The 25455-nt window shown below is 43.7% G+C and overlaps 1 protein-coding gene across 1 annotated transcript in view; it reads left to right on the top strand.

Annotated features, from left to right (window-relative positions):
* MAPK1 (mitogen-activated protein kinase 1) overlaps window positions 1–23258 on the top strand; it is a 537443-nt gene extending 514185 nt beyond the window's left edge. The window contains exon 9 of the mRNA XM_085634299.1: window positions 21051–23258. The gene's annotated coding sequence lies outside the window, so the exon portion shown is untranslated. The remainder of the gene's footprint in view (window positions 1–21050) is intronic.
* Window positions 23259–25455: the final 2197 nt, after the last annotated feature.

The following is a 25455-nucleotide window of genomic DNA, read 5'->3' as shown; positions in this document are numbered from 1 at the left end:
TTCGGCTCCATCCTCAGATTGTTTTTTTCCGCCATCGGGCTCGGATGTGATACTTCGTGCTCCGGCTTCGAACTTCTACGGTTCCAGCCTCGACGGAAAATCCTCGTTTCTTCATCATCATCTTCATCTCTCGACGCGGCACTTTTCTCCATCCCGTACATCGGCACCGGCCTTCGGGCCCTCCTCGACTCCGGTCCCGGCCGATGGAAAGGACTCAGTTCAAAAAGTGCCCAAAATGTGGGTCTAAATTTCCCCACACCGACCTCCATCAGGTGTGTAACCTTTGCCTCTCTCCAGAACACGAGGCCAGAGACTGCCCCGCCTGTAAGTCCTTTCGATCAAAGAAGACCATCCGGGATCGAAGAGCTCGACGCACCATGGCGCACTCATCATCCGCAGCTCCACCGGACATCTTCGGAGACGGTGCTGAAGCTTCGGGGCAAATACACACCGAGCCGGAGGACGACGTCGTCAGCGCTTCCGAGGCCGACGACTCCGACGTGGAGGACATCACACCGGCGCAGCGGGTCGTGAGTACTGTACCCCCTCCCACCCCCGCGCCCAAAACCAAAGAGACTCAGGTTACACCCTCGCCTGCAGGCCTGGGTAAAACCAAGCACAAAGCTTCCATCACCCCACCTTCGGGCCCGGTGTCGAAGCCTCAAAAGTCTCACGGCAGCTCGGGCTCGAGCCAGCCGACGCTTGGTGCCGAAAAACAGCATCCGGCACCGAAGAAAGTAATACCCAGCTCGACTCCGAAGCCACCGGTGCCGAAGCCTGGACTCTCGGTGCCGACCAAACACAAACACAAATCTGTCGGCACCAACGCTCCGGCGCCAAAAACTCCTTCGACGCCGAAAAAACCGGAGGCCCCAAAAAAGCATGGCGCACAGAAACCATCGAAGCCCTCGGCTCCGAAATCATCGGCGCCAGCGGACGATTCGACGCCACTGGCTCGGTTTACACCAGACCCTTTGCAAAAGACTCTATCTAAAGATCCAAAGACTGGGCTATTGACTTTAATTATCAAGAAAAGACGCCTTGACACTCCGGCTCCTCCTCCACCACCCAAACGGAAGGACTCTGCCACTTCTCCCCTCAGTGTCCTCCCCACTACCTCCTCCACCTCCTCCACCCCCTCCCCCTCCCAGGTCTCCGCCACCTTTACCTCATTACTCCCCGACCCCGTCCCCAGATCCGGACGACGGGGACCCGGATTATGACCCGGCGGACGCCCCAATGGACCCCACTCCACCGGGGACCCCAGACCCATGGGAAGACTACCACAACCCTGACATACCTGATATGCCTCAGGACGACCTATACCCATCCAGGCCGTCTCCTCCAGAGGACTCCTTAGGGTTTCATCATTTAGTGCAGAGAGCAGCACACTACCATGGGGTGGACATGCACAGCGAACCAGTGGAAGACGACTTCCTACTGGACACATTTGACATTCAGGACAAATCCACGTCTATTTTGCCCATGCTTAAGGGTGTCACCAAGCTTGCTGCAGAGGTGTTCAAAGACCCTGTCGGGGCCAGGGTACTGAACCCTAGAATAGAAAAAAAGTACAAGGCGGCACCCACAGACCCTGCATACATTAAGGGCCCTGCTCCCTTAGATTCCCTAGTTGTCTCCACAGCTAGAAAGCGGGCTAACTCCCAGTCCTCAGGAGAAGCCCCACCGCCAGACAAGGAATCGAAACTTCTAGACGCGTCTGGCAAACGCACCGCCTCCCAAGCTGCAAACATGTGGCGCATTGCAAATACACAAGCGCTACTTGCGCGCTATGACAGAGCACACTACGACGAACTTGAGGCTCTTATTTAACACCTTCCCGAAAAACACAAGCGCAGAGCTCATGAACTGATACAGGAGGGTAAACTAATTACAAACACCTCCATTAAGTGTGCCCACGATGCAGCAGACACTGCTTCTAGAGCCATAAATACCAGTGTCCTGCTTCGTCGCCATGCCTGGCTCAGGATCTCAGGGTTCAAGCCTGAAGTCCAGGCGTCCATACTCAATCACCCTTTTGACCAACAAACTCTCTTTGGGCCAAAGGTAGACGAAGCGTTGGAAAAAATGAAAAAGGACACAGACACAGCAAAGTCTATGGGGGCACTCCAAACACAAGCCTCTAAACGCTCCTTTCGACGCTCATCCTTTCGTGGCACAGGCAGAGGCTTCTCCACCGATAGCGCCTCTACCTCCTACAAGTCCCCTCCTCAAAATACCTTTTCAAAGGGCAACCAAAGGGGTGGTTACAGAGGCAACAACAATAAGGGCAGGGGCAAAACTAACACCACCCGTTCTGCTACCCCACCCGCACAATGACTTCCCTCCGCTCCCCCCAGACCATCCCACTCCGGTCGGGGGCAGGCTACAAAACTTTATCCACGCATGGGAGTCCATAACATCGGACAAATGGGTGACCCGAATCATTCGGTCAGGGTACTGTCTCGAGCTAACATCTACCCCACCCAATATCCCACCAAGGCACCGTCCAATGTCTCAAGAACATTCCACACTGCTCAAACAGGAGGTACTCTCCCTCCTCCAAAAACACGCTATAGAACAGGTCCCCGTCGATCAGCAAAATCTAGGGGTCTACTCCCTATATTTCTTAATACCAAAGAAAGACGGGACCCTCAGGCCCATTCTGGACCTCCGGCCTCTAAATGCCTACATACATTCAGACCATTTCCACATGGTCACCCTACAACAAGTCCTCCCGCTCCTCTGTCAGGGAGACTTTCTCACTACCTTGGATCTGAAAGACTCATACTTTCACATTCCAGTACACCCCTCTCACAGGAAGTACCTCAGGTTCGTGGTGGACGGGCAGCATTACCAATTCACGGTTCTCCCCTTCGGGGTTACCACCGCACCACGGGTGTTTACCAAATGCCTAGCGGTAGTGGCAGCACACCTCAGACGTCAACATATTCACGTCTTCCCTTACTTAGACGACTGGCTGATAAAAGCCGCGTCCTACGACCAATGTGTGCAACATACAAACAGCACCATCCAACTGCTCCACCAGCTAGGCTTCACGGTGAACTACCAAAAGTCCCACCTCATACCATCTCACACAGAGCAATATCTCGGGGCCACTATAGACACCTCCAAAGGTATTGCCTATCCAAACTCAGCCAGAATCACAAGCATTCAAGCCTTACGCAAAACATTCCTTCCTCAACATTCTCTTCCAGCAAGAGTGTTTATGAAGCTCATAGGAATGATGGCGTCTTGCATTTTCATAGTGCCCCATGCAAGACTCCACATGCGTCCACTTCAAGAGTGCCTAGCACAACAGTGGAACCAGGCCCAGGGTCAGCTGACGGATCTGGTGTTGGTGGACGGCCGCACACATCACTCTCTGCAGTGGTGGAACACCACAAACCTTTCCAAAGGGCGGCCGTTCCTGGACCCGGTTCCTCAGGTGATTCTAACAGCGGACGCATCACTCTCCGGCTGGGGAGCGCACCTCTTACACCTCACAATGCAAGGTCTATGGACGCCACAGCAAAAATCGCTCCACATCAACCATCTGGAGCTCTTGGCGATCTTTCTAGCCCTAAAATCCTTCCAAAAACAGATTTCGGGCAAAGCAGTCCTCATTCGCACAGACAACATGACTGCAATGTATTATATCCAAAAACAGGGGGGGACACACTCTCCCCAGCTCTCCCGCTTAGCCCAGAGCATATGGAGATGGGAAATTCCCCAAAACATCTTTCTCCTGGCACAGCACGTTCCAGGCGTACAAAACACCATGGCAGATCTGCTCAGCAGACAAACGCAACAACTACACGAATGGGAACTGCATCCACAAGTTCTTCACCCATTCTTCCAACAGTGGGGGCATCCTCAGATAGACCTCTTCGCCACCCACGAAAACAAAAAATGCCCAAGCTTCGCCGCCAGATACCCACACCCATTGTCCAAGGGCAATGCGATATGGATGAACTGGTCAGGCAGATTTGCATACGCCTTTCCACCTCTCCCACTAATTCCATTAGTGGTAAGGAAGCTACAACAACACTCCCTCACACTCATTCTAGTAGCTCCGACGTGGGCCAGGCAGCCGTGGTACACCACACTACTACAACTATCAGTGGTACCACATCAAAAACTGCACCTATCCCCATGCCTCCTAACCCAGAACCATGGAGAAATCAGGCACCCGGACCCAGCTCAGCTCAACCTTGCGATCTGGCTCCTGAAATCTTAGAATTTGGATACCTTAACCTTCCCCCTGATTGCATGAACATCATCATGGAAGCCAGGCGTCCTACCACTAGAGCATGCTATGCTGCAAAGTGGAAAAGATTTGTAATTTACTGCCGTAACAATACAATCAACCCTTTAGATGCATCCATACAGCACATCATATGCTACCTGCTCCATCTTCACAGGTGTAACCTGGCATATTCATCCATACGCCTACACCTAGCAGCGATCGCTGCTTATCTACAAAACAGACAGCATTTATCACTGTTCAGGGTGCCCGCTATTAAAGCCTTTATGGAAGGCCTTAAACGAGTAATTCCTCCCAGGGCACCACCTTCCCCTGTATGGAATCTAAATTTAGTTCTTACACGGCTAATGGGTCCGCCCTTCGAACCAATGCATAAATGTGAGCTACAGTTTCTCACCTGGAAAACAGCTTTTCTCGTAGCTATCACTTCCCTTAGAAGGGTTGGTGAAATACAAGCGTTCACTATACAGGAACCCTTCCTACAAATACACCACAGCAAGGTCATACTTCGCACAAATCCGAAGTTTCTGCCCAAGGTCATTTCCCCCTTCCATCTCAATCAATCGGTGGAATTACCTCTCTTCTTCTCGCAACCTCAATCTGTTGCAGAGAGGGCCTTACACACACTCGATGTTAAAAGGGCTTTGCTGTACTACATACAAAGAACGCAACCCTTCAGGAAGACTAAACAATTGTTTGTTTCCTTCTCTCCACCACATAAAGGCAACCCCATCTCTAAATCAGGGATAGCTAGGTGGATTGTAAAGTGCATACAAATTTGCTATCAAAAGGCAAAAAGAACATTATCTGTTCCGCCTAAAGCCCACTCTACAAGAAAGTTAGGGGCTTCTATGGCTTTTCTAGGGAACATACCCTTAGATGACATCTGCAAAGCAGCCACATGGTCAACACCGCACACCTTCACAAAACATTACTGTGTAGATGTGCATTCCAAGCAGCAAGCTAGGGTGGGCCAGGCTGTACTAAAGACACTTTTTCAAACCACTGCAACGGATACCGGTGGTCGCCGCTAAGGTTGGGTACTGCTATATAATCTATGCTAAGTGTACAATCTGCAGCTCATATACCTCGAACGGAATATGCTACTTACCAGTATGCATCTGTTCTTGGCATGTAGAGCTGCAGAGTTGTACACGCCCACCCGCCTCCCCGGCTACCTGTATCCGTTCCAGTACATCTTATTTAGATACAACACACATGGGTTTCTCACTGTTATTACTACTCTCCATCATTTCCCTGTTGGCGGAAAACAATCTGAGGATGGAGCCGAAGCCCATGCGCAGTACGGACCGAAGGAGGAGTCACCGAACTCGTGACTTCCAAAGACTGTCCAAAGAACAAAAACAAACTGCAAACATCCGGGCCCAACACCAGATGGCGATCTATGCTAAGTGTACTGTGGTAAATAAAATAAATATTACCGGACTGAATTTCATGCGGAATCTTAAATTAAAGTAAATAGCTCAAAATAACAAGAGGCAGAATCCGTGGTATAAGAGGTTTTCTAATGGGCTTTATTCCATTCAAAATGGCCGACTCGAGTGGCGGCCTTCAGGTTCCGTCACCACGAGGGTTCAGGAAGTGAAGTACAATAACTTATTAACAGACATACATTTTTATAATAAGTGCATTACAATGAAACGAATGTAGAAGGCGTAACATTTGATAAGAAAAATGACGTAACAGTGACATAATCGAAACTAGGCGTAATAAGGAATAAAAGAAACATAATTGGCTTGCATTATCAGACATAGGTGGATCTATAAGATAATACTTGGCATAGATGCGCGCGCAGCAGCATGACGTGTAATTGACGTGTAACTAGGGGGTGAAGGGGACTTGACATTTAGCTCTACATGTGGAGACGAGAAGTCTGGGGTCAAGTCATCCTAATCCCAAATCATATCTAACATCCTATGTTTAAAGAACTATGTTATCCACAAGGAAGAGACTCTCGGACAGAATCTATTCTATACTGACTATGTGCGTGTACAAGCGTCTAAGTGTCTATATGAGATGCGAGGGGCAGAAAACTTTCCATAGCAACAGGGCTATGAATCACTTGCATGAAGACAGAGAAGCCTGGCCTTTTGCTTGGTAACTGGAGGAATGTTTACTTAAACTACTAGGCAAGAATGCATCGGCTGAAGAGCAAAATAGATAATTCGAAGGTGAAATACAACTTCTTGGCAGACAGGCGAAAACTGGCCGAGGCAGGCACCGTTAGCTGCACAGAGAGTAGGACAAAGTTCATGGATACAGATGCGAGCTCAAGCTGAAGCTGTCAGAGACAGAGAGCAGGGAAAGGCTTTGAGGACAGAATCGGGCCTACTCGCCTGAACTGTAAAAATGGAGTAACTTGGCCATATAAAGTCGGTGGCCTTTTATACTTAGGAATCGAATATCCAGCCCATTGATGGCGGATCTGACAGAGAACATGTTGACGGTAGACACACATATGTTTGCGTCTTAGAAACTGGAACTGGAGGGAACATACATGTACTTGTAACATGCATATAGAACCGTTGGGGTCCAAGATAGGGGACATAACTGACCAGGAAAATCCACATTTCCACATTCCCTCCTTGTCCCCTTCTTGCCCTTCACGAGACATCAATCTTCATCATTCCATCGATTTGCTCATGGAGCATCATTTCTTCTTCCTTCTTCTTCCGGGATCTTGAGCGAAAACCTTGATGTGGAATACACGATGTGGCACACAGACCACAAATCGCTGGTCCACATTGCAAACATATGCAACAACTGAAAAGCATAAGAAGGCCAATACCTAGGAAGGATAGAACTCTCCATCCCCAGGCTGATATCACACTCCAAAACCACCCGGACCACGTCCAAGTGCCTGGATTCTCGTGTATCTGGCTTACAATCTTATGAAGGCGTGTTATAGCTTTATATACAGATGGCGAATTTTCTGGTATGAAAATGCAGCAGCTGGATCCGATGACCCTGCAAGCTCCGCCCCTATCGGCCAGGATGACGTCAAGGACAAGACGATTCTGGAGAACAACAATTCTCATCACTGATTGTTCCTCTGTCAGATTGCCTAGGGCGGCTATAGTCTCGTTTACTACAGCTTCAAGAGTCTTGGTGAGTCTGCGTATCAGCTTACTATTTGATATTGTACCTATATAGGGAAAGATACCTTTATTGAAATCTACATACTTGTCCCATGCCGTCTCAGTATAATCGACAACTGGGAGATCTCTTCGCTCTCTATTGTGTACTAAATGAACATTTCGATAATAATCAGGAGGAGCTAGGAAAACAGGTGGCAGAAGGAATGCTATGTAACAGGTACCATCCCAATCTAGAGGCAGACGCATATATGCCGTCTGACCACATATAAAGTAAGAATGGCGAGAAGCTCTAAATGAAGATTTGCCTTGATCACTATATTCTACTGTAGTAACGCATTGGCTATGGCCCATATGTATGGAACCAACTTTTCTCACACATAATTCACCCTTTACTGGAAATACTGACATAGTGGGCAGAATTAGTTCAACTTCGGATTTGACATTCAAAATCATAAGATTAGGCGTAAAATTACCTAATTTATACACTTCATTTTCTAAATCAGTTCCTGTTCTACTGGGGTGACCCTCCTTATTAGGGTGACAGACTTTGAATAAAACTAGATTTAGATTTCCCCATATCCAATGTTGTTGATAAACTGCTGTGTCTGGGTCTATGGAATTTAATAAACTAAACCATGCTCCACAGGAGCCATTGCGTGTAAATGGATGTGGAAAGAAAGGCAGAACTCCTTTGTTATTCTGATAGGGAGGGAGTCGGCCACACACCCAACAATTGGTCGCATTACTAGTCTGATGGGAATGATGTAACATACTAATGAATGTGTTATTGCGCAGCGCAAGTCTATAGGACAACTCATGTGGCGGTAGGTCACTAAAAGAATGTTCATCAGTTATATTGAAAACACGTTTAGAAACAGGATGATATATGTGCAAAATCATACTCGTAATAATTACTAAAATACTCAATAAAAACAAAATTAATAATGTCACAATACAGTGGTTACGTAGTAATTTACAATAAGCATGTCGTTTCATTATGATTCTGGACTCTGCATCATTCAGACCTAAGGGATACATGTCGGGACAGATTCAACCGCTTCACCTTGGAGAGGACTTAAACAATCAAATCGTCCGACAGTTTAGATCTGGACCTGAGTTTCTGTTTATAGCACTGAGAGTCATTTTGTTCAACAAAAGGAAGTTTTGAATCAGTCTGTGAGGGAGTGCAGGGCACAGTGTCTATATCTGAAGGTAGTCCATGAAATTTTTTTATATGGGTGGAATGCACCCATCCTTTCCGTCCTTCGATCTTCACAGCTGTTCTGGTCGTCAGCAGGACCTGCTTAGGCAACTTCCACCTAGGATCCAATTGGCTTTTCCTATCAAAATTCCGAACCAGGACAAAGTCCCCGGGGACCACGTCATGGGGTTTCACCTCAGTGTTGTCAGGAAAAGCTGCGACCACCTGTGAACGAGAAGATTGTAGTGCAGACATCAAGGAAGCCAGGTAATCTGTCAGCATATTACAGTCAACATCAGTTATTTTACGGGGTATAGGCGTCCCCCACATATTCGGTGGTCTACCAAAGATCACCTCATACGGGGATAGCCCTGTTCGAGAGTGTGCTACCATTCTCATGTAGAATAGCGCAACTGGTAAGGCTACTATCCAGTCCACACCTTTTTCCTGACATATTTTGGACAATCTGATTTTTAAAAGTTGATTATGTCGTTCCACGAGACCTGCTGCCTCGGGGTGTCGGACACAGTGGAATTTCCACTGATATCCCAACAAAAGTGAGACATGTTTCATTAATTCGGATGAGAAAGGCTGGCCGTTATCTGAATATACAACACGTGGTAAACCGTACCGTGGGAAGAATTCTCGAACTAGCTGCTTGGCAGTAGTCGGGGCAGTGTAATCTGATACGGGATACGCCTCTGTCCAACGGGAGAGAGCGCAGACAACTACGAGGACATATTTGAATCCTCGACAACGTTCCATCTGAATATAATCCATCTGGAGGACTTCAAAAGGATGGTCAGGAGGCTGAAATCCACCCTGCTCTACGGGAACACTCTTTCCTGGATTAAACTGACAACATATCATACAGGTACGAACTTTTTGTTTAGCTGCTGCTCGTAAATGTTTGTTGAACCAAATGTGCTGAATGCTGTCTAGCATAGCCTTCTCTCCTAAATGTGCTGGACTGTGAACTGTAGCTATAATGGCTTGAACCATGGAATCAGGGAGAAACCATACAGATTTCTCTTTCGTCATCCATCCTTGATCTGTCTGGATCCCTCCTAGTTCAGTCCACTTCTTTATTTCTTCTGCTGTGGCATGTGTCTGTATGTCAATTACATCAAGTGTGGGATCCTTAATTGTCATACACTGTGTTGGTGTCTGAACTATTGGCTTTGTCATGTCGGATGTGCGATTCTGAGCAGTCTGTTTGGCTGTTCTGTCAGCTAAATCATTGCCTTGAGAAATGATATCAGTAACCTTCGTGTGTGCTTTACATTTCATAATTGATATTGCAGTCGGTAAATGAATCGCGTCTAACAGAGCATGAATGAGGGACCCGTGTTGAATATGTGTTCCATGAGAAGTTAAATAACCCCTCTCCCGCCAAAGCACTCCGAAGTCATGTACGACTCCAAATGCATAACGTGAATCAGTATATATGTTGACTTTCTTGTCCGTGGCTTGAATACAGGCTTGTGTTAGAGCAACAAGTTCTGCTGCTTGGGCTGACAAAGTATCTATACAATTTGTCTCAATAACTTCAGTGTCTGTTGTGACTGCATATGCGGCAACTAAATTTCCTGTACTTGTCCTCATACACGAACCATCTACATATAACGTCAGGTCTGGATCTAGCAATGGAACGTCTGTCAAGTCTTGTCTAGGTTTCGTCTTTATTTCAATGATTTCAACACAATCATGAGCTAGTGGGTCTGTTCCAATTACAGGTAATAGTGTAGCAGGATTCAATGTATTACACCGTCGGATCTCTATGTGTGGTTGAAACAATGTCAGTTCATAACCAGTAAGTCTTGCTATGGTCAAGTGTTGTGTTTGTGTTCGGTTCACAAGAACCTCTACTGCATGTGGTACTTGTACTGTCAATGGGTGTCCTAATACTATGGCATCGCTTTGTCTAATTGCTAAAGCTGTCGCTGCCACTGATTTCAGGCATGCAGGCAAAGCCTGAGCTACGGGATCTAATGTACTGGAAAAATAAGCACATGGCTTGCGTGATCCTGCTTGATCCTGAGTGAGTACTGATAAGGCAGTACCTTCGCGTTCTGTAACAAAGAGTGTAAAATGTTTGCTATAACATGGTGTTGCTAAAACAGGTGCTTGACATAAAGCTTCCTTTAGGCTTTCAAAAGCTTGTGTATGTTCCTGAGTCCAAGGGAGAACAGTCGATGTGGCTGCCTCCTGTGTGGTTAACTGAATGAGTGGTTTTGCTAGAAATGCGTACTGAGGGATCCACTGTCTACAATATGAAGTGAGGCCTATAAAAGCCCGCACCTCCTTTTGTGTCTGGGGTATTGACATGTTAGCAATTAACTGGATGCGATCTGGTGTAAGCTGCCTTCCCTCCTTGGACAGCGAGTGACCAAGATAAATAACTCGCTGAACACAGAATTGCAGCTTAGAAGGGGACACCTTGTGCCCCTTGTCGGCTAGGAAATGTAAAACTGTCAGAGAAGCTTTTTCACATTCTGGCTCGCTTCTCGCGGTGATCAGCAGATCATCGACATATTGAAGCAGTGCTGTATTGACTGGCATGTGGATACTGTCAAGTTCTCGTTTCAGTGCTTGGCTGTAGATGCTGGGGCTTTCTGTAAATCCTTGGGGAGCGCGTGAGAATTTAAAGCTGCGCCCATTTAAACTGAATCCGAACAAGTATTGGCTTTCCGGATCTATTGGGACGCTGAAAAAGGCATTCTTGAGATCAATTACAGTAAAGAATGTTGCTTCGGAATCAATTGCTGTCAATAACGATGATATATCAGGGACCACAGGGAATTGTGGTACAATACACTTGTTTAGTTCACGCAAATCAATAACCAATCGGTACACTGGTGGAGCAGTAGGATCAGTTCGTTTAAGAATCGGAATTATCGGTGAATTACATACATTGGAGTCTGTTTCTACAACTACTCCCTGGGCAATTAGCTCATCAATGATTTTCAGCAAAGCCACTACAGCATCATGCGGTAACTTGTATTGTCGCATTCGTGGTAGTACCACTCCTGCTTTCAGTGTGACTCGATAGGGTGTAATGTTCATGCAGCCAACATCCGTAGGGCCTTGTGCCCATAGATGTACTGGTAAAGTCTGTAGTCGGGGATCCATGTCTCTAGACACATAGTGACCTTTAAAATCACGTAAAAACAACCTTACTCCTTCCGGAGAACAACATATTATGGCTCCTAGTGCTTTCAGAGTTTTAATTCCTAACAGATTTTCTGGGCATGATTTAGTAAGCAATAAATCTGTAGTTCGTGTCAAAGGTCCTATCGTAAGTGGTAGAGGCTTTGATACTTCATTAACAATAGGTTTTCCTGAAAAACCAAGGGAAACATTTTGAGAGCCTGAGAGGGGTGCCCCTGGAACTTCACTACGTTTTATAGTTGTTCGACTTGCCCCTGTATCGAGTAAGAATTTTCTATCTTGACCTAATAATTCACTATGTACATAAGGTCCTTCTTGATCTACAGGAATCTCGATAAGTGGTAAGTCAACTTCCCTCTCTAGGCTGGTTCATGCGTAACGCTGGTATTCAGGGTATTCATACTGTGCAGTCTGATACAGTTGTCGTGTTGCGGTTTGTGTGGCAGTAGCAGGCAACGGTGGTGCAGCTGGCACAAACTGTATGGGTTGCTGTGAGGCTGGCATGGACTGTTGCTGAACTGGCACGGACTGTCCATGCAGCATAGCTCCTTGTTCATTCTGATCTTGTCTAACTAATCGTGGTCTCTCCTTTGTAATGCCTGTAGCTATATTACGTTTCAGGACTGGACAATCGTGTACATGATGGCCCAGTTGTTTACAGTAATTGCAGGTTCCTTTTACAGGAACTGCAGAATCACCAGAATGTGTCACACTCTTTTTGTGACCATCTGCTGGTACTGTCTGAGAAACTAGCATTTTCATTTTTGTATCCTTCATGCGTCTATGCTCGTGTTCTTGTTCATCCCTAATTCTATTGTGATGATACTGTAACATTTGTAGCATTTGCGACGGAGTGTTACTTTGCCAGGTACTCTCGAATTTCAATATTCTATTCTTTACTGGAGGTAATGCATTTTCCACTAATTTTGTCACAAATAAATGTGGATATGAGTCACTACTTGCTTTTATACCACTATTTATACCAAAACATTTTTCAAATCGAGCATAATAATCGCTTGTGTCTTCATCTTGCTTTTGTTTGCAGGCTGTGATTGCACCCCAATCTTCCTTTTTTGTAGTTAATAAACGTGGCAGTACCTGTACTAGTAAACCTGGTAATAGTTTAACTTTATCCCCGAGCCCCGAACCTGCAGTTCGGCCCCTTTCTTCCTCTGCTAATGCTGTCCAGTCTATCTTTTGGTCTCCCACTTCCCACTCTTTTTCTTTCAGTTTTTCATAAATGCCAGCAGGCAAAAGCACCTTTAATATCGTCATAATATCAGGAAAGGTGTACTCTCCCATCAGTAACATGTCTTTAATTTCTCGGTGGAAACCCGCTGGGTCTTTATCATGGCTAGGTACTACTTTCTTCATTTCTAATAATTCCATTTTTGATATGGGTGTGTAAACAAATACACGGTGAAACTCATTGTCTTCGCCTTTTATTGGGTGCACTTCTCGTAAAGGATTTTGTCTATCCATATAGTACGGCGTTCTTTCTCTATGGGGCAGCGAGAGAGAATCCGGACTTACAAAAAGGACATACTGTTTACGTGACACTAATATCTCTTTAATTAACTTGTTACTAGAACCTCTCCATCTGTTCGTGAGTAGTTCCGTTAATATATCAGGTAAAGGACCAGGATCAGCATGTTGGCTCTTATATAATATGAGGAGTTGCTGAATCATATAGATTCCAGCTAAACGTTGTTCATCTGTACTGAGATTGAGAAACGTGTGTGCTACGGTCTCATCACCATATTTTTCAGGACTAACGATCCAGTGAACGGCTGATCTGGCTAATTCTTGCTCATCCATGGAATCGAGGAGGTGGTAACCCCTTCGTTCTCGTAGTATTTTATCTGCGGCTTGAAACGAATGTTCAGGAGACTTCAGATTTATTACAGGCGTTGGATACGTTCTGCTATTATTTGGACATACAGAATGTATGGGATCAGAAAAACATCTAGTATTTTCACAGGATCTTCCTCTGCCTACATAGGCTATGGTCTCTGACTGTCTTGCAGAGTCCCCTGATTCGGACACTTCATCTTGCTCAAACTCGTCTGTTCCCAATCTTTCTGCATGAATACGTTCTATTTCTTTACGGATTTTTCGGCACATGGCTATTATACAATTTTGCTTATCGTGTCTCCCTTCTGATATATTCTGACTCCATCTTGTAAGAGTAAGCATTACGTTCATGTCTACCCCCGGACGATCTTGATTTCTGATCACACAGTTTATGAGGAAACGTAACAGTTCCCCCTGTATTTCTACTTTCTGGAATTCCATAGCTCTGTTAATACATCCTGGATCTCGTCCTGTTTGAACAAAATGATATATGTTATCCAGATGCGTAGTCATCCCTGGTAACCTTGCTAAATACTCTGCGGCTCGCCTAATACGTAATGATGCCAGGACCATTTCATCCTCTTTACCAACCACCGGGTCATATCTACAATTTACAAGGAGTTCCTTAAGCGCACGTTCACTTACGAACTTAGGTGTACGTGAATGTGCTGACTCTTGAAAGACAAGTTTATTTATTCTAGGTGGTGTAAAAGTACTGCTAGCACCTCCCGTGGCCCCATCTGGGGCGTCGGGTGTGAAAGGGTTCGTTGAACGTGACACAGCAACTATGGGTGTCGATACCCCTGTAGAGTCGACTGCGGAAACAGATGCGGAAACAGATGTGCTTGCCGAAACTTGCGTCGGGACTTGCTGTTGCACGGGGACAGATACCTGATCCTGACGTTGAACCCCTCCGCCAGACGGTCTATGTGGTGTGGCGTTAGCATACTCGGGGGCTGCATCATCTAGATATGAGGAAAGGAAAACGTCTTCTGCGGTTCTGGGACGCCCTTTTGGATGTACCTTAATTGGAAATAATGGGGGTGGCAAGTCTTTTGGTATCTCTGGAGCAGCCTTAGGTAATCCTTCGGCTAGAAGGGGATACATACCATTCATAAGAGCATTACTTTGTCTATTTACTTGTTCTGATTTCACTCGGATACCTTCCTCAATTAATAGATTTTCTTGAACTTTATTTGAACTTTCTTTACTCCTCTCTTCTTGTCTACGTGCTTTTTCTGTTCGTCTATGAGATTCTTTACGCCATAACTCGATAGCGTCTTTCTGTGACTGTCTGACCTTTCTTTTCCATAACTCTTCCTCCACTTTCATGATGCACTCTGCATCCCAGGTTCCCGCTATGGGCCACCTTTGACTTTCCGGTAATCCCTTGGTATAATCTACCCATAGATCAAGAAACAATATGGCATCTATGCCATGTTTATGGTACATGAAATGTCCTGGAGTGTCTCTAGGAGGAATAGGAACTGCTTCTTCAAGCACCCCTTTTCTGGTGGTAATCTGTCTTAACTTCGAGAAGAGCGGCATATTAACAACTGATCTGATACTTACTCTTGAACTTACTTAATACGAGAAACACAATAATGAACAGTGAACAATGAACAGTCATTCATACCACAATATGCAAGACATTTTCTGAATACTTTAAACATTAAACATTAAACATTTAATAATGGTCGACAATGATGACAGTCTGCTTAACTAATCACCACGCTGAATTCTTGACAATAACTGAATACTTCGGAATACTTGATATACTGCTAAACAGTACATATACACTGCTAAACAGTGCAGACCGGATTTGTGTACCCAAATCCGTCTTGACCGGCACAACCTATGTGCACGTCAACATGCCTCCCCGGCGATGGTACTCACCGAGTAGCTCCTTGAAACGGAAGGCCTCAGAGAATGGACAGGACTCGATAACTGCGGACATCGGACCCTCTGGACGTCGGAATTTCGGAAAACCTGGTGGGCCTCTGTATACCTCGGATCTTGCTCTCTCAGCTAGGCTCTGGTCGGGATACTTCGCACTTCTCACCGCCTCGTCTGGGTTGATCGCAGCCTCAGTCGCCCCCGCTTGACCGGAGGGAGCTTACAGGAAATCCTGCTGGTACGCGTTTATGGTCCGTCCAGCTGTGGCAGGAGACCGGGCCTGCAACGCACCGCCGGCGCGTGAGATGAGAAAGTGTCCCTGTTCGGGCGCCATTATGTGGTAAATAAAATAAATATTACCGGACTGAATTTCATGCGGAATCTTAAATTAAAGTAAATAGCTCAAAATAACAAGAGGCAGAATCCGTGGTATAAGAGGTTTTCTAATGGGCTTTATTCCATTCAAAATGGCCGACTCGAGTGGCGGCCTTCAGGTTCCGTCACCACGAGGGTTCAGGAAGTGAAGTACAATAACTTATTAACAGACATACATTTTTATAATAAGTGCATTACAATGAAACGAATGTAGAAGGCGTAACATTTGATAAGAAAAATGACGTAACAGTGACATAATCGAAACTAGGCGTAATAAGGAATAAAAGAAACATAATTGGCTTGCATTATCAGACATAGGTGGATCTATAAGATAATACTTGGCATAGATGCGCGCGCAGCAGCATGACGTGTAATTGACGTGTAACTAGGGGGTGAAGGGGACTTGACATTTAGCTCTACATGTGGAGACGAGAAGTCTGGGGTCAAGTCATCCTAATCCCAAATCATATCTAACATCCTATGTTTAAAGAACTATGTTATCCACAAGGAAGAGACTCTCGGACAGAATCTATTCTATACTGACTATGTGCGTGTACAAGCGTCTAAGTGTCTATATGAGATGCGAGGGGCAGAAAACTTTCCATAGCAACAGGGCTATGAATCACTTGCATGAAGACAGAGAAGCCTGGCCTTTTGCTTGGTAACTGGAGGAATGTTTACTTAAACTACTAGGCAAGAATGCATCGGCTGAAGAGCAAAATAGATAATTCGAAGGTGAAATACAACTTCTTGGCAGACAGGCGAAAACTGGCCGAGGCAGGCACCGTTAGCTGCACAGAGAGTAGGACAAAGTTCATGGATACAGATGCGAGCTCAAGCTGAAGCTGTCAGAGACAGAGAGCAGGGAAAGGCTTTGAGGACAGAATCGGGCCTACTCGCCTGAACTGTAAAAATGGAGTAACTTGGCCATATAAAGTCGGTGGCCTTTTATACTTAGGAATCGAATATCCAGCCCATTGATGGCGGATCTGACAGAGAACATGTTGACGGTAGACACACATATGTTTGCGTCTTAGAAACTGGAACTGGAGGGAACATACATGTACTTGTAACATGCATATAGAACCGTTGGGGTCCAAGATAGGGGACATAACTGACCAGGAAAATCCACATTTCCACAGTACAACTCTGCAGCTCTACATGCCAAGAACAGATGCATACTGGTAAGTAGCATATTCCTTACAACACACCAGCTACCATAAACCTTCTGCATCAATTGGGATTTACAGTCCATGCTCAAAAGTCCCATCTTCAACCCTCAACTGCAAACCTATCTGAGAGCAACGCTAAAAACACACAGCTCTAGCCTCTCCTAATGCAACCAGAATTCAAAATTTTCAAACTTTATTGCTACAGTTCCAAAACAACCAATACACAACAGTGAAAACGTTCATGCATCTATTGGGGATGATGACATCATGCATTGCAAAAGTGCCTCACGCAAGATTGCACATGCATCCTCTCCAGGAATGCTTAGCACATCAGTGGAATCAATCACTGGGTCAATTAACAGATCCAGTGTTGATAGACAGCCGCACTCATCACTCTGTGCAGTTGTGGAACACAAAACCACAAGGGTGGCCCTTCATTGACCCAATTCCACAAATCGTACTAACAGCAGATTCATCTATCACAGGTTGGGGTGCCCATCTCCAGCCTCTAACAATTCAGGGCTTATGGGACACCAAACACAAGTCTTCACATCAATTACTTGGAGCTTCTAGCTGTTCATCTAGCACTAAAAGCTTTTTAGTCTCAACTCATAGGGAAGGTCGTCCTAGTCCGGATGGACAAGGACAGCTATGTACAAAACAGGGGGGGAATGGGGTATTCTCTTCAGTTGTCACGACCCTCTCAGACCATTTTGCGTAGGGCAATACATCGCAAAATTAATCTTCTGGCAGAACACCTCCCAGGCATGCACGTCCAATTTGCCGACCTCCTCAACAGGATGAGACAACAAGTGCACGAATGGGAACTTCATCCCCAGGTTCTCCTTCCAAACTTCCAAAAATGGGGATTTCCACAGATAGACCTCTTTGCGACAGCCAAGAACTCAAAATGACCAAACTTTGCTTCCAGTTTCCCACACCATCTATCCAAAGGCAATGACCTATGGATGAACTGGTCAGGAATATCTGCATACGCTTTTCCGCCTCTCCCTCTCCTTTCATTTCTGTCTAGTTCGGAAACTCAGGCAGACATCACTCACACTGATTTTAGTGGCTCCCACATGGGCTCGTCAACCATGGTTCACCACACTATTAGAACTGTCAGTGGTTCCACACCTAAAACTGCACCTCACTTCCAACCTTCTCACATAGAACCGTGGAGGAATCAGACATCCAAACCCCAAGGAGCTCAACTTAGCGATATGGCTCCTGAAGTCATAGTTTGGATACCTAAATCAACCATCAGATTGTATGACCATTCTTAAAGAAGCAAGAAAACCTACCACTAGAGCATGTTATGCCGCAAAGTGGAAAAGGGTTGTTATATATTTTTATAACACAATTGATCCACTAGATGCATCTATACAAAATATTTATTATCTTTTTCATCTAAAGCGAGTTGGCTTAGCCTACACATCTAATCGACTACACCTTGCGGCAGTAGCTGCAGATCTTCAAAACAGACTATTTATCCTTATTCAAAGTTCCAGTTATTAAAGCTTTTATGGAAGGCCTTAAAATAATACCACCCAGGGTACCACCTGAACCTGTTTGGAAACTTAACATTGTTCTCACAAGGCTTATGGGTCCCCTTTTTGAGTTACCTGTGTTCTTCCCTCAACCTGATTCAGTAACAGAAAGGGCTCTACACTCACTTGATGTCAAAATAGCACTATTATACTATATTGATAAAACAAAACACCTTCTTGCTGCATTTGCTCCACCTCGTAAATGAAATCCGATCTCTAAATTGGGTGTTTCTAGATGGATTGTTAAATATATTCAAACTTGCTATGTTAAACCTAAAAACGTTATACCTCCTAGAGCACATTCTACGGGCAAAATAGGAGCATCTGTGGCGTTTTTAGGTAACATTCCCTTAGCTGACATATGTAAGGCAGCTACATGGTCTACACCACACAATTTACCAAATGTTATTGTGTGGCTATTTTAGCACGTCAACAAGCTAATGTACGACAAGCAGTGCTAACTCTTTTTCAGACGACTGCAAAACCCACAGGTTAGCCACTACTTTGGGAGGATACTGCTATACAATCTATGCAAAGCATGTGCGTCTACAGCACACATGCCTTGAACGTATTATGTTATTCATCCTGTAGGCATCTATTCTTGGCATGTAGAGTTGTAGATTCACATGCACCCTCCCTCCTCCCCAGACATCTCTGGTTGTTGCAGTTCTTATTATTCACATTACATATGCATGGACATCTCTGTACTACACTCACTCCATTCTCACTCTCTTGTGGGAAAACAATCTAACAATGGAGTAGATGCCCATCATATCACCTTAAGGAGTCACCTTACCTCGTGATTGGAAAAGACTTCTTCGGAGAAAAACAACTTGCAAACATGCGAATCCTACACTAGATGGCAGGAGTATGCAAAGCTTGTGAATCTACATCTTTACATGCCAAGAACCGATGCGTACAGGGTAACAATCCATCTCCGCACCACACAACCGAATTCGTTATAGTTTGTGGCTGTATTCTAACTTAATCCTCTCGTAATTACCTCGGTCTTCGCCAGTCCAGGAGATGGAACCAAGGGGACTCGTGGAAGCAATTAGGGACACAGACTGCACTGCTCTACTGGTGTGGTCAGGAGCAAATCCACGCACTCATTCATGCTGGTAATTACTATTCTTGGGTCTCAAGTGTTGCACACAAGTTTTAGTGGTGCTTCTCCTGCAGAGCAGCTTGGTGTCCTGGAGTGGCGCTGACCTCCCAAATGCTTCCACAGGTCCTTTGAGCTGTATTGATGAATTCCGTCCAGGCAGACTGTGCTCTGCATGGTTCAAACCCCTTCAACAATCCACTGTGGTGTTTTGTTTGTATATCTTTACGATGCCCGAGTCAAAAACGTGAAGGGGCCCCCCTTTCTTGCATTGATGCCAGGTTGCACAAACCAACCGAATATGTGTGTAAAACTCCAGGAAAAGAGAAAACATCAGCTGGAACATCTTGAACCACCTAGTGCAATGTCTGTACTAGTTACCTCATCATTCGTTAAAGAGAAATAGCGGGCTTGTTTTATAGACCCATAATTGGATTTTGCAGCCGGAGGGTGGGCCTGGGCCACCGTCAGCCACACACAACCCAGTAATCTTCCGAAAGGGGGAGCAAAGTGTGTGCCCATTTCGGCCGGTCTTAGTCCATGTTAAATGGAGGATCTGCAGTGAGCGCCTCGGATTGTTAGTCTCATGGGGAATATATTGAAAACAACACTTGGCGGAGAAGTATGTTCTTTAATGCCATGCAGGGGGCTTTCCATCCTAGCAGCCTACAAATTGGGAATTAATCACCACTATTTTAATTTTATTCGTACCTAGCAAAGGTTTCATCCCGGTTTTTATAAGTTATCCATCCTCCTCCTGTTTGGAAACTGTGATGACGCCAATTTGGTTGCTAAAAGCAAAGCAACAATCCATTTAAAAAGCAGTCGGTGAAAAACACAATTGCAGTCCGTCTGGTCTTTGCTTTATCAAGGTTTTTTTTTTTTAAATTACATTAATCTCAAGGATACCGCACTGACTATTTTCAAAGCTTAAACTTTTTTTTATCTTAGATGGCTGTGCTCTCTGGCAATCTTTTGTTACAGGTAAATAACTTTCCCCTAAGATGCATCCACTTATTCACTGGGTTTGCTTCTTTCCATACCTTACTATTTCCCTGTCGTCCTGTCTTTGTTCACTGAACTTTCACATTTAATATTTTCATACAATATTTTGCTTTGACTGTTGCTAGCCTGTAGTGTATTGTGCGAAATTCATCCCCATTTTTTCTGTTAATCAACGTCTCCATTTGAAATGCGGGTGCTGCTCCAAAGCCTGTCGCATACTGTTTCACATTGTAATCAATGTAGAGAAAAACTTGAGGGAAAATAAAATATTGGGTAAACAGATTAATGATATAGAGGCCTGTTATTCTAATTTAGTATTCGTGTGTTGATTGCAGGGGCCACAATGAAGGTGGATGGGCATGCTCTTCGAACACTGACTGCAAAAGTCCTTCCTCTTCGATCGTAATTTGTTACGTTATCAGCGTGTCATCTTTACCTCCTATGAGCCATACCAGAAGGCAGTTTCTGGTAGTTGTGGGGTTTTATGTGCTTACAATTAGTTCTTAACTGAAGAATTGTTGTTGACACTCCCATGTACTGCCCGTCATTGTGGACTTTGGTGCAGAGTTGTACTGCAAGTGCACATCTGCTTACTTTTGTGATTTTTGATTTGAAAGATGCAGTGTTTAAGAATTTTACCCAACCAGAAATCTTTTAGATCAAAGTACTAACGTGAAATTGCTCATATCTGATTCTAACACGGTTACTAGCATTATTATTTGGGAGAGTTTTAATTAAGGGTGCTTCAGTTGCTGACAAGCCCTGTATATTTGCACATAGTTAATTACAAACAAAACTTTTATTATGCTATGAAAGTGAAACAAACTTGATCCTGTTCACATGATTTTACACACACTGTTCAGATTTTGCACATTCGCAGTTGATTTACTAAAATAATGATCTGAACCTGGTTCTTTTTTTGTTTTAGGGTATCTTTTTTTTTTCTCTTTAGGTTATCTGTTTCCAAAACAGAAATATCAGCCTCCTTTATCAGGGCTGAGTTATCAAAGTTAGCAGAGTATGGCAAAATCATTATGAACCTTTATGCAAAAGTAATGTTGAATTATGTATATTTTCATTTAAAGGGAACTGTATGCAAAAGGATATTTTTATAATTGACACGTGTTGCTCTAGAGAAGACACCCAGGTGTAGAATAGAATAAAGCCAATAGAAGTTTGACATTATGAACAAAATAAACCCAATGTTTATTTCTACTAACTTACTATTTTTTTTAATAGATGTTGAAACATTTTGATTGTTGCCATCTAAGAGTGCATTTACAAAAACACTGCATCTTCAAATTGGAAAAGGCAGCGTTTTTTTTTTGGGTTTTGCAGCATGTTGGCATCCTTAGTTAATACTGCCAACCCTACGGCTAGACTGTCTTGAAAGCTACTCCAGCTCATGTGGCTTGAGAAGCATATGTTCAACTGTCAAAAGTATCTAAGAATGCGGAGTTCATAAAACCAAACAAAGCTAGCACTCAAATTTTATTTTAAAAACGGTCTATCCTTTTATTTTATTGGTCATTACAAGTAACTGTTTGTTACTGAAGTTATGATGTGAAGTTTACTAGATGTTTTGTTCTAGTGCAGTGCCTCCTTCTTTCCCCACTGCTCTCTGTGGTGAAAAATTTGCCTTGTATGAAATACTTACTGTGCCCTAGCATGACTGTTAATGCTTTTCGTGCAGAGATGATTGTCTAAGTGCCACATACCTATGATAAAAGAAAACTATTGTTACCTCCAAGTTGTGTACAACTGAAATGCTTCGACTAAGTAATCTGTGGGATGGGGATAAATAATGTACTATTTTCAGACTTTCCTTTGTCTACAGTTGAAACGTTGATTTTGGCAGCAAAAATAATGGCTTATTTAGACAGCCTGCTAATATGAACACATAATGCACTTAATTTGTGGAATAAATTAAATCCTTGTATCGTCACAGTAGTGTTAAAAAACCAGTTTTCTTTTCTGTCTGATATGTTTTTGGGCAGAAACGATGGCCAGTTTATAAATTGTTGTATACAGTTTCTGAATGCCCTGTTGTACATTAAGATTATCACTTTTAAAGGCTAATGCGGAAAAACCTTTACATTTGTGCTTTTTTTTATACATGTGCTTGCACCAAAATGGATTGCAAATAATACTTTTAGGGATTTCGTCAATTATAAAATAAACTTAATTTGTCACTAGATGTTCATTCCACTGTGCAAAAAAATCCTTATGCACTTCTAGTCCATTTCAAACACTTAAAGCTTGTTATAAATTTACATCAGGTTAATGCATTTATTTTAATACCTTTTTTTGTTGCTTTTTGTATAAACACTTGAATAGCTCTGATAAAATACAAAAATATAGCAAGAGTATAGACAACAGAAATATCATGAAGTTAAGTATGCACAGACAAGTATAGATTTGCTACTCTTAGCTCCTTCCATATTCACCTTGACGATGTGTCTTCAGAGTACGTTGCTGTTGAGTTAAAAATAGTACATCTACGCTTAACTATATGTACTTTAATTAAATTTTTGTTGATATTATTGCTTCAGTATCTTGTGATTGATATTTTGACCCACAAACGTCATTTTGAAAAGTATTTTACTAAGAGAACATGACTACAAGATGCAGTATTTTTTTGTTTGTTTTTTTAACAGAACTAATTGGATACAAATGTAGCCATTAAGAATACATCTAACTGGAAATCCCACATTAAACTCCCCAGAAGAGCATAGAATAGAGCATATAGACCCCCGGCATAAAGCAAGAATTTGATACTTTTCTGTCCGTGCTTACAAAAATTCTCATTATGCAGAATGCACAACAGTCTATTAGCTGGATGTTTTGTTTCCAGTCTCTGGATCCAGAGTCCCTGAATACAGCTCCGTGCATATTATGTTTCTTCACTAAAAAAATTGTTTTCCTTTCCACCTTTTGGTTTCACTTGTTGTCTGATGGTGATGACATTCAAATTTGGCCCTTTTTCTGCATAGAGATGGTTTTTTGCCTTTGATATCTAATTATTTTATTTTACAAAGAGAACTTTCCAGCTTCTGGATCTTTTTTGATAGATGGTCCACTCGTGATGGAACAAAATCTTAGAATGGCAACAGTTTCTGGCATGACTGCCCAGATAATATCACCATTGAGTATCGACACGTGTCACAATAAGCCCTGTTGTAAGTTAAAGGATTGATTGCCTAAATACTTGCTGGGCTTTGTTAGAAAGAACACCGTAAATCTGGATTCTGTTCCAACAAAAGAGACTGGGGAGAGGATGCCTCCAGCTTACACATGGTTTGGCCTATTCTTGACATCTCCCATATTTCCAATGTGTTCTCCATTGTTTTTGCTTTGGCTTATACCATTCACAATTAAAACATTTATGTATGACCGCCGTGCTACCGATCTGATCAACTTCCTATTGCACGTCATATGTGCCCCTGGAAAGTAACATAGTTTTGTTCCCTTTGATAATTTTATTTTCAGCATGCCCCCCCCACCTTTAAATCTAATGCAGGTGAGCTTGTGAGTCTCATCGAGTTTAAGACTTGCAGTATTCCATAAGTGCAATCTGGTTCTTGAGGAGAAGGAGTCTGTTGCTAGAGAACACTAACCCGTAATCTGCCAGGTACACAAAGTGGGTAGAGTTCATTAATGGTAGGAAGAGATAGCCAAGATGACTCCCAGCGATTCCAATGAATAAAAGGGGAGATGGAAAAAAGGAGTGTTTGTCCTGGGTGAAATAACTGCTGATCAGTGAGCAAGTGCTACATTACCTAGTTGAATACCAATGTGGTTCACGTTCAGAATCCAACTTGATTACTGTGGGAGCCTGGTAGGGTCAATCTTCAGCAGTGTTGAAGTTTCTCCAGGAGTAAGTACAGGTAGATCCAGCCAGTCATCGCCAATGTGAAATAAGTTGAAGAAACTAAATGTAGCCGATAAGAACTTAGATCTTTATTGTAGAAAGGTGAAACTCCAGCCAGCGCAAAGCAGCTCAGAAAGATCAGCCCGGCAACTTATTTCACAGCTCCTTTTTTTTTTTTTTAACCATAAACATTCTAAAAGGAACATACCACACCACATACTAGAGGGACACCTACAGGAGAAACCAACTGGGTATGACTACACCACACAATTCAGTTCTTAATATGTGTCAAATTTGTTAATAGTATTTGACGGGGGCCTAATACGGTTTGTTACGCTGATACAAGCATACATATCTACCATGTAGTCACTTCTGTAGGTTACTAGACTGAAATAAAAAAAGAAATGGGTATTCCGACTGCAGATTCTGTGAACCAGGTTTAGTATTTGCTGGCACATGAAAAGTTTGAAGCCGCACCTTATTTGGCGATCTAAGATTAAATAGGTGTGCAGTCTTAAAACTTTGCTCAGTTGTGAAATGAAAATAGTTGAACTTTATGATCCGAGTACAAAGATTGTTTCTAACCAAATCGTGATTCGCCCAAATGTAACATTTGGAATTCATTTCGAACGGGACCAAAAAAACAAGAAGAGTACATTTGTTAAGGCTTTCTTTTCTTAAAACGGTCTGGCTTGACAATGCAGCTATCGCTTAACCTTGTCTGTTCAACAGACTTTTGAGGAGCACTGTCCAGAAAAGGGCTAAAAGTTCAATGCATTTCATGCGTTTTGAAGTGCCCACCAAGTGTACTGGAGTCCTATTGTTATCATTTGTACTGACTGCAGAAAAAGAAAAATTATTTGTGTTTT

This window comes from Triturus cristatus, chromosome 11, assembly GCF_964204655.1.
Source record: "Triturus cristatus chromosome 11, aTriCri1.1, whole genome shotgun sequence".
Classification (NCBI taxonomy): domain Eukaryota; kingdom Metazoa; phylum Chordata; class Amphibia; order Caudata; family Salamandridae; genus Triturus; species Triturus cristatus.
This window is presented reverse-complemented; position numbering and strand designations above follow the sequence as displayed.